Genomic DNA, 10,762 nt, shown 5'->3' on the forward strand with positions numbered 1-10,762 from the left:
ATTGGGACGCAGCATAGGTACTTAACAGCCAAATCTCGTTGAGTATGAATGAGATCCGAGAATAAACCGCCATGTTGACGTTATCATGTGACCTACGACGTTATCGCAAGCGCAACAACTGAAAACATGAGTGACATGTTTAATTCTTCTGTAATATCTGTAAATATCTTGATATTGATCAAACTTTTTTATTTTGTGGTCTTGTTGAAGAAACAGCTGCCAGTAATTTTGTAATTCTATATTTTCTAAATCTAAAAATCTATAAATTCTAAATCTATATAAATATATATTTGGGTTAATTTAAAGTTCTTATATTTTTAACTACTGATGTGAGTTTATTTTTTGTTACAAAAACCCAAATTCGCGTGAATATATTGTTAATTTCTTTATTTTATATGCAAAAATGTCAATCCACAAGCAAAAGTGGCATTCTTGTTGAATTAGCTTTAGTTTCATCCCCCATGCTTATAAATTATAAACAAATAAATAACTTTTATGCATTATGATGTATTCAAAATATTTAATCTTGTCATGTTTTATGTCTGTGTATATAATCTCAAACTATCATGTATACAAACCCATATTTTTTTTAGTTTTTTGTCATTATTATTGTTCATTGTTTAAAATACAACCATGGTATTTTCCCTGATTTGTAATTGTAGATCCTGCAATAAAATAAAGATATGAGTGGCAGGTGCACTAACACCTCACAGCACCAGTAACTCAACCCTACCTAGAGCAGTTTTCCTCAGTGTTAGCGATGTCTGAAGCCAAAGAAGACATCAGCAGCTGCTCGAAGATCTCGCCTTTGGAGAAGACTGATTTTATACTCAAAAAATTTAAGTATAACTACTTAAAATTAAGATTACTCCAGAATGAATTGCTCTGCTAGCACACCCCAACACTTATACACAATAACAATGATAAATGCTGACCAAAACTTAATTATATAACTTTTCATTTCACTTCTTTAGTAAAACAAGCTAAATGTAATGTTTTGTCATATGACAGCTGTGCATGAACACACACTAGACAAATACAGCTGATGTGAATAAATCTCAATTTACAGTCAATTCATGCATTAATTCATTGCTTAATAAAACATATACATCTAAATGATAATAATAGCATAATTAATAAAAAAAAGTGAAATACAAGTAATAATGACAATAAATAAATACATATACAAGACAACAACACACGAAACAAAGCTTTATTCAAATGTATTGATCTAACAATCAGGTATTTACAGTCCTGTTGTCATCTCACACAGCTGTGCCGATTCTGCAGCTTTATTCTGATGAAGCAGCTGATGAACACCTTCATCATCATGTCCCTCACTGCTGCTCTTCTCAATGGGGACAGTGTTGATCCAGAGGATGAGGAAAATGATGATGATGATGATGATGGACCCCTGAACCCTCAACCTTGAAGCAGGAGTGGGAGAAGATGTGCGGGACAATCTGCTGCTGCAAACATTCATGTGTTCTCCATCAGCAGATTAAAACATTTTACAATTAATTCATGTCAGCATTCTGTTTCTTGACATTTCATTTCATATTTTTACAATTACTTGCTAATTTTTGTTGTAGCTTCATTACATTTGTGGTGTGGTGGGCTAAACCACTGAGCTGGTCAGCAGAAGGTTTGCTGGTTTTATCTGTGCAGTGTCTCCTCCAGTGTGCCCTTGATCGAGTCACTTGAAAGGAGGAGTGATGGAGGATCTCGTCCATGACACTGAACCATTCCCAGGATCTGCTGTGTCTCTCCATCCTCAGTGCTCTCACCAGTCTGAGGACATTCACATCCTACAAAAATGCACAAATATAATACAAAAGCAGACAGTGTTATTTGATTTCTGTTTTAGAAATAACGAAATGATCTTACTTTATATTTTGTTTCAGGCTTTCCTCTTTATTTCTAACAAATGCCGTCGTCAGCTTTTCTTGCAGGTCCTGCTCCACAAAAGCTCTGCAGCAAACATACAGACATCAAGAACCAGAAAAGTGCTGTAATAAGTCCGTTTAAATTCCAATAATTAAAATAAAATAGACTTTAGATTTAAATAGACTTTGTATTCATTTCTGTCGTATCCTCACACAAAGCTTTTGATGGCATCATTCCTCTACCTGATAAACACACGTGATCATCTGTCCCTGTAACATCAGACACAAGTTTCCTGAGATTTATGTGCTCAAATCTACAATTACATGTTGATGTGTTAACTCACTTCTTATCCAACACAAATGTTCTTTAATTAACAGTACTAATGGACAAATAAAATAGATTCAACTTATGTGTAGTTACTGTAGATTTCATATTCATGTAATGTAAGCAGTGAATAACAGCACAAACACATCACTCATAATACATAATCCATCACTCATAAGTCATAATACTTAAAGATGTTCCTGTCAGAGGTTAAATAAACATTTAATAATCATCTTTAAAATGTCTATGGTTTAGAATATGTAATTCCACTTCGGAGAATTAAGTTATGTGTGTTTACTAGAGATCCCGTTATCTACATAATACATAATAAATCGTGTTTTACAGTAAAGTCACAACAATAGTGTCTAGCATCTTCACACATTCAGGTTTTCAATACTCACATTTAACAGCATCCGCGTCGCTTTTCTCAAGTGTTTGATTATGACGTATCCTCTCCCGTGGCCTCCTGGGATAGAAAAGTATCTATCGAGGAATACTTCAGAATCTGGGCGGAAGTAGTAGGCCATCCGGGACCTCCTCGACTACTCATTTATGATTACTGAGGTTTCTGACATACTTATTCGCTCGCCTACTGCTTTTCCCCTATTATACAGTAGGGAGGCTAAGTAGGCACTTTCGGACGCACTTAAAGTAGGTGCACGGCCGAATCTCGCGAGAATTAGTACGTCACCTAGGTAATTTTCGCCTACTCTTTTCAAGTTTTGGCTACTTTATTTTTTACTAAACACCAGATGGCGCTGTTTTCGACACTCTCGAAGCTTTGAATCTTTTACCGAAACAATGAAGGGAAAGCCTCAGTGCTTCATGAGGCTTCATTTGCCCATCACTACTAGACACACAGGTGTCGCTGCGCGGCTCTAGCAGTCTGCGCGTGCACGAGAGACATGCACTGCTTCACTTTTCTCCCATACTGTCTTTTAATTTGAAATAAATATTTCCTTTGATTCAGAATACTGCACACAATCACATACTCGTGCACTGCAGTATGATGATGCGCGCGCTCATCACACCTTGATCCGCCGCACCTGCTGGTTCACGAAGGTTCCGCCCTCGTGCTTCACATTGTCCAATATCGTGTGAGAGAAATGTAAGGAGGCTCAATGATTGGCTCGTTCACATGCCAGTCTTCTTAGAGTCTCAGTTTCCCGCCATCGCCCACCTTAACGTGCGCGCATCAGTGCAAACCGGTGATTTATAAAGCGATATCAGGTAAGAAATGCAATTTAAATTAAGTGTTTTTACACTGGGTGATTCCTGCAGATGTGATGGACATATGCGTGTTTTCTCGAGAAAATAATAAGCGACAAACGCGAGTTTCAAACTGTTTAATTAGACCTTAGTTTGTGAGAAAGTGTTATAGTTTCAGTTAGTTTTCATACATTTACACTATTTATATTTCTGCAGTTATTGAGTGTTTCTGAGGAAAGCAATGGTAAATTAGTGATTTCCATGTTTACACGGGGAGTTAGTATGTATCTGTCTCTGTGTTTGTCGTCGTTCATGGTGTTTCGCGAGCTATCTTGTGTAATGTGTATCTCTGTTCCCTCGTTTCTCTTGTAGTTTGTGTAGTTAATTCCGGCTCTAGAAGTTTGCCGTTTACAAGTTTAGTGTTTGCATTTATTGTCTACAGCTGTTTTTAAATGCTGCTGATGCTCAAGTTCGTGGTAAATGTTTTCCAGACACTTCTGAATCAGCGCGTATCAATCTCCAAATCACGTGACTCCAGCAAACGAGGGATCGTTACGTCATACTATTTCGACTATTGAAAGCCTTTCAAAGTTTAAAAAAGTTCCGATGGTTCGACGCTAGATGGCGTGAACCAGTTTATAATGTTTGTTTTTCTCTTTACAGAACTCATTTCAGAATACTTGTCACTTCTCCACACTGATCCCAGCATCAGTCTCTGTGAACTGAACTGGATCATTCATTGTTTTGGCACAAAGTGCATTAAATTTTACATGTTTCACTTTACTTGAATTAATTTTTCATTCAGACACAAACAGGCCGATTCACGTTTACATACTCTTCATACACTGATAAACTTTAGTTTAAAGCCCATCAAAACTGAAAAAATGTCTACAGTAACTCCTTATTTAAATATATTATGACTCCAAAAAATCAAATGCCATCAAAACCATTAGATGTGTCTGAACACCTACACAAGAGAAACTTGTAAACATTGATCAATAACATGAACTGCAGTGAATTATAATCATGTTAATCTAACTGATGGTGTTTTATCAGTGTTTTTTGAGTGATAAAGTGTGTGTGTGTGTGTGTGTGTGTGTGTGTGTGTCTCTGCTAGTGTTCAGGCAGAATCAACAGATTTGAGTCATGAAGTGTTTCAGATGAACCGTGTGAAGTTTGAGAAATGTGTGATATGATTAATTCTGGTTCAGTTTTAATAAATTAATACTGATGAGTTTAATTCATACTGATGATTAAGAGTTAATTGTTTGTAATTAAGGCCTTCTTAAGACTAAGACTACACTTTCATTATAGTAATATTACAATACTAATATTACTGTTTCTGTTATATAGAAATAACAAATGATTATATCATATAACTATTAATAATTTAATATTTTTTGTTATAACTATTAATAGCTTTTTTAGCTGATCACATGCTTAACTCACTTAAGCAACTTTGTTTTACAGAAAGTAATTCAATTTCTGTTCTAATTATTGTTGAGCTGCAGGTTTAGGCTCACTTAAATTACTGAATTTATTTTATTTTATATAATTTTAATTTAATTAAGAAGAATTAAATTATTTGTTTTAATTATTATTTAACCTAAAATACATGTTTACTATTTTTCCAAATATTCTATGTTGCTTAGAAATAAATATATTGTTCAAGGGGGAAAAAGTTTTTTCATCTAGATGTTTTAGATATTTTGATATTTTCACATTTCACAACTTTGTTTTTTGCTCTCGAGCGCTCTAATCTTTAGTGTTCAGATGTGGCACGTGACGATGTTGTGTTTGAATGTTTAATGTTAATGAGCTCAAACACACTCGTTTGTTCTGCGACTGACGCTCAGCTCCGCCTCATTCATTTGTCACTTCCTGTTTTGGTCACGTGTGTCTGTAGCAGGTGATCGGCGCTATGGAGATGAAGTCATGTGACGAGTTGAGCTGCATGTCACCTGTAGACGACAGCAAAACCAACCTGATCGTCAACTACCTCCCGCAGAACATGACGCCGGACGAGCTGAAGAGTCTGTTCGGCAGCATCGGAGACATCGAGTCCTGCAAGATCGTGCGGGACAAAATCACAGGTGTTCAGCAGCACTTTGTGTTGCTTCGTCACGTTTATAAGCGACTCTTTCAAGGGAGTGAATCGTTTGTGTTCAGTTCGAATGTCTGTTTTGTTGTCTGTGAACGAGAGCTGAGCGATCTGATGATTATTTACTGTGATACATTTTTATTCCAGTTTAAACAGAAAAGAAAAATAATTCTGGGCTACAGCCAAAATGCTTTTGAAATAAATGTAGTCAAACTTTAATCACTGAGAAGGAAAATTATGCTTAATGTTGCTAATTGGCTCTAGTTTTCAAGATATGCTATAGGTACGACCTTTGACCTTAGGAACGGAGGAGGATAAGTGAGTAATAAAGGGAAGAAATAACTAAAATACATCTTTTACCGGATCTATGAATAAATCTATGCGTGGATTTGGGCAGTGAATGAAGCTGGTGCCGTACATGATATTAATTGCTTCATGTCACGGGTGATGCGGTCATGAAGAGCTGACATCTGCTGAGCAGATCGCCTCATTCTTGAAAAATCTTGGAAACAGCAGCCAATCAGTCATATTTGAACTCAGCTCATCAAAATACATTATAAATAGAGCATTTTATCTCTGAAGCAGACGACTTCCGGCCAGTGTAATCGATAGATTAACCGATCGTCAAACTAATCGTTAGTAACAGATCTAGAGAAGATATAGAGCAGGACGTGCTTAACGAGACTTATTAAAAGCACAATGATCTGACGGAGAACTGAACCGGCACTGGCGCTCCGAAGCCTTGACACGTACGCTTAGGGCTTCGGGTCTGTCACACACACACGACATGTCAAAATATCCGTCTGAGTATTCATGTAAAAACACACAGTTATGTGTTTAGTGAATGTGAAGAGAGTGTGTGTGTGATTTATGATGACACATTTGTATTTCATGAGTCCTTATTTTTAAAATGGCTTTAAAAAGACACTAAACAATGTTTTATTAAAAATGCAGACAGTTTTCTGTGATGGGTTAGTTTAGGAGAGAACAGTATAAAAACCATTACGCCTTTGGAGAGTCCTCAGTAACGTGTGTGTGTGTGTGTGTGTGTGTGTGTGTAGGTCAGAGTCTGGGTTACGGGTTTGTGAACTATGTGGATCCCCAAGACGCAGAAAAAGCCATCAATATTTTAAATGGACTCAGACTGCAGGCCAAAACCATCAAGGTAAGACGACTCTGTCTCTCCATCCGTCTCTCCGTCTGTCTCACACATCCGCCCCTCACCGTGAGTTTGTGTATTTTCCAGGTGTCGTTTGCTCGCCCGAGCTCCGCCTCCATCCGTGACGCAAACCTGTATGTCAGCGGTCTCCCGAAAACCATGACGCAGACGGAGCTGGACCAGCTCTTCTCTCCGTACGGCTGCATCATCACCTCCAGGATCCTGGTGGATCAGGTCACAGGTGAGCCGGAGCGCCGCTGTGTTCGTTCTGCTCGTTCAGGATCACCGCAAACGGGTTTTTACTTGAATTACTGACACTGACATTGAAAACAGTTTTGTGAGTTTGAGATTCTGCTCAAATGTTCAGTCTGTTCCTTCACGAGCCGCTCGTGCGACGAGATCTGCCGTAATAAATCCAAACATGAGCTCTGTGTCTTTGTGCTGCTGTTTAAACATATAACTAGGAAATGTTTGGAGTTAATATTCAAGAAACATTATCATTTTTGAGCAAAATTATCACCCCAGTATCTGCCAGGTGTGTGTGTGTGTGTGTGTGTGTGTGTGTGTGTGTGTGTGTGTGTGTGTGTGTGTGTGTGTGTGTTTGTGTTTGTGTTTGGTGTCTACAAAACTACTGCTCTGCTCTGACTGGACTGTGTTTGTCGTTCAGGCGTGTCCAGAGGCGTCGGCTTCATCCGCTTCGACCGGCGCACGGAGGCCGAGGAGGCCATTAAAGGGCTGAACGCACAGAAACCGCCGGGATCCACCGAGCCAATCACGGTCAAGTTCGCCAACAATCCCAGTCAGAAGAGCAGCCCGGCGTTCGTGTTGGACAGCAGACTGATGCGTCCGGCCCAGAGGTTCAGGTACGGACTCGCTCGCTGCGCTGGAGCTGGATCGATCTGAGCTGGACTTCACTGTGTGTGTGTGTGTGTGTGTGTGTGTGTGTGTGTGTGTGTGTGTGTGTGTGTGTGTGTGTGTGTGTGTGTGTGTGTGTGTGTGTGTGTGTGTGTGTGTGTGTGTGTGTTTCAGGCTGGACAACCTGCTCAACGCGTCATATGGAGTCAAGAGGTACGTTACTTTGAGCTGCAGTGAAATCTCTATCATCTGAGCGTCTTACACTGGACTCTCAACTTTCTTTTGCAACATGATTTGTATTTCACCATTTTAATCTGCATTAGCATCCATAAGAAAACCACCTGATCAGCATCTGACAGCGTAATTATACAGGACTTTATGGCTTCACAGAGTAGTCGGGTATAGTTTGGTGTTTTGCACATCCCTATTGAGGAAAATATTACTATTAGTTGATTGTCACACTACAAACTTTTCTTAAACGGTGTAAGTCATGTTGGTTTTGAAGACTTCCGCTCATGTTTCTCAGTAAATCTGTAGCTGAACTTCACATTAGTTTTCTGAGCAGAATGGAAAACTATTACCCAAATTGTAAATCATTTATACACGAGCGAGAGATCTCAGGATGCTGTTTTTATAATCACTGAACCGGTCACCGTCATGTCAAGCCGGACACACATTTAACGACTAGTTAAAACATTCCAAGCTTGAGCTCAACTCACTGCGATTGTTTCCCGCGATTGAAGCAGATTTAAATACTTACACATGGAATTTAAACACCGACTGTTATCGGCGACTGAACACAACTGTCTCTGAGTGGACACGTTTCAGCGCGATCAGTCACAAGTATCGATTTACATTCATAATCGGCCTTACAATCCTTAAGTGTGTCCCCAGCTTTAGGGTAATCATGTACGTCTCGCTTCACGTGTGTTTGGACCCCAGCGAACTCTGACGAATGATCTCTGAAGTCGTCTGGACCGTATGAAGATGTTTTCACACTGTCTGCATCTCTGATTATAATGAAACGTCATTTTAAACTTCTGCATTACAAGAGACCGAGTCAAACAGTTTCTTCAGAACTGTGAACAAAGATGATGCTGAAATCTGCATCAAACCACTTATATATTCATGAAGCCCTGAAACGCAGTGTTGATTGAATATTAATTGTTTTAAAGATCATAATTGCTGGCATGTTAGTTTAGTGGCTTGTCTTCATTTCAGTTCTTCAGCTGAAACTGTGTTTTGTTTGTTCTGTCCGCAGATTCTCGCCCGTGTCCATCGATGAGGTCAGCGGTCTCGCAGGCGTCCGGCTCCCGGCTCACGCCGCCGGCTGGTGTATTTTTGTATATAATCTTGCGCCGGACGCAGACGAGAGCGTCCTCTGGCAGATCTTCGGGCCCTTCGGCGCCGTGATGAACGTGAAGGTCGTACGAGACTTCGGCTCGGAGAAGTGCAAAGGCTTCGGCTTCGTCACCATGAGCAACTACGAGGAGGCGGCCGTCGCCATCGCCAGTCTGAACGGCTTCCGGCTCGGGGAGCGAGTCTTACAGGTGTCCTTCAAAACGAGCAAAACGCACAAGGCCTGACGGATGAAGACCTGTGAACGTGTGTTAGTGACCACAGCCAATATTTAATGTTCATTTTGTGTTCTTAAAATGGTTTCCTTTTAAAAACATGTTTAAACTGAATAACTGTAACTTTGAATGTTTTTGTTATCTTTTATTTTAGATTTCTGTAAGTGCTTTAAAGTTCATTTACAGCTTCTGTTTCTTTGATGTTGACTTGTGAGTTTCTTTTCTTAAGAGTTTTTCTTGGTTTCATAATGTTATTTAACGTAAATTGTAAAAAGGCCAAAATTACTAAAGCGATATATATGGCAAAACAAGTTTAAAAGCATCTATTTTTATAAAAGAGAAACTGAAACGTGTCCTGGAGTGTTTTTGATCCTATGATCAGAAAGTGCTTAATTTCTGACAATATGTGATTAATAATAATAATAACAGTCACCTTTATTTATAAAGCGTTTTATACAGTACAGATTGTTTCAAAGCAGCTTTTGCAGTGATGACGGTAATGATTCAATGATTCAGAGTTGATTTGGGCTGAAGTCGGTTCAGTGTTGGTTCAGTTCTGTTGTGAAGATCATCAATTAATAAATTTAGTTAATTTCATCTATGAAGCCGTTCTGTAGAAGACAGTGATGTCCTCGTCCAGCTCATCCAGTCAGATCAGTGATGGTGTTGAATATCGGATAGAGCCGCTCGACAGTGTGCTAAAGCGACCAGAGATCGCCGCGTTACTCCGCTGATCACTGCGAAAAGAAGGTGTGTGTGTGAGAGAGAGAGAGAGAGAAACACGTGATGAACCTCACAGCTCGGTTTAACACCAACAGGAACATTCAAGTCCACAATCAGTTCCACTGTTTTCAGCGTTTGTGAACTGCTGATGATGGTGAGCTGAAGTCCAGACAGGAAAGTCCCGGGTTAGTCCAGATATAATCCAGATTGACCCTCATCATCCACAGACGGTCAGCGATGACCTTCAGGACCGGTCTCGTTCAGTCTGGTCTCGGGATGATGGGAAGTTCACGGCTCTGATGAAGATCCGTGTGAAGATGGATGACCGGTGAGGCCGTCCGGGTCTTTGGCCTTCCCGATCTTCTGTTTAAGGAAGATAAATACTAATTGTAAACATTCCTGTATGTACATTATAACGCCTTAATGGTCCCTTTTGTTGTACCGACGATTCTGTCCCTCGGGGTCAGATTGACCCCAAACGTTTACAGAGCGATTGCATAAGGAAATATAATTTTTTTTATATGATAAACTATATATAATTCTTTTTATTTACTTCTCATCTATGCATTTATGCTGTTTTTGTGGATATTTTGTATTTTTTTACCTATTTACCTAACAATTACTTAACCATGTCATAAATTGGCTTATGAAAAATTGATTTTTAATAAAAAAAAACTTTAATGATGAACTTAAATGAATCTAAATTGTATTTGGACATTGCTCCATGTGGTAGGGATAGAATACTACCATCTAGAGGTTTGTGGAAAAAGTTCATGGGTTATAGTTAAAGAATTATGGTGCAATGGCCAAAACTTTCCAATAGAGGTCAATAGAGGCTCAATATTGACTGTGTGTGTTTGTGTTTATGTGTGTATATGTGCGTGTGTGTATGAGATAGAAAGTTCTTTCCACTTCGTGTTTATAGTCTAG

At 39.1% G+C, this 10,762-nt stretch overlaps 1 pseudogene; it reads left to right on the forward strand.

The window, feature by feature from the left end:
• Positions 1–3,380: 3,380 nt before the first annotated feature.
• Positions 3,381–9,143, forward strand: LOC137031041 (ELAV-like protein 2; annotated as a pseudogene).
• The last annotated feature ends 1,619 nt before the right edge of the window (positions 9,144–10,762 follow it).

Source organism: Chanodichthys erythropterus, chromosome 11 (assembly GCF_024489055.1).
Source record: "Chanodichthys erythropterus isolate Z2021 chromosome 11, ASM2448905v1, whole genome shotgun sequence".
NCBI lineage: Eukaryota > Metazoa > Chordata > Actinopteri > Cypriniformes > Xenocyprididae > Chanodichthys > Chanodichthys erythropterus.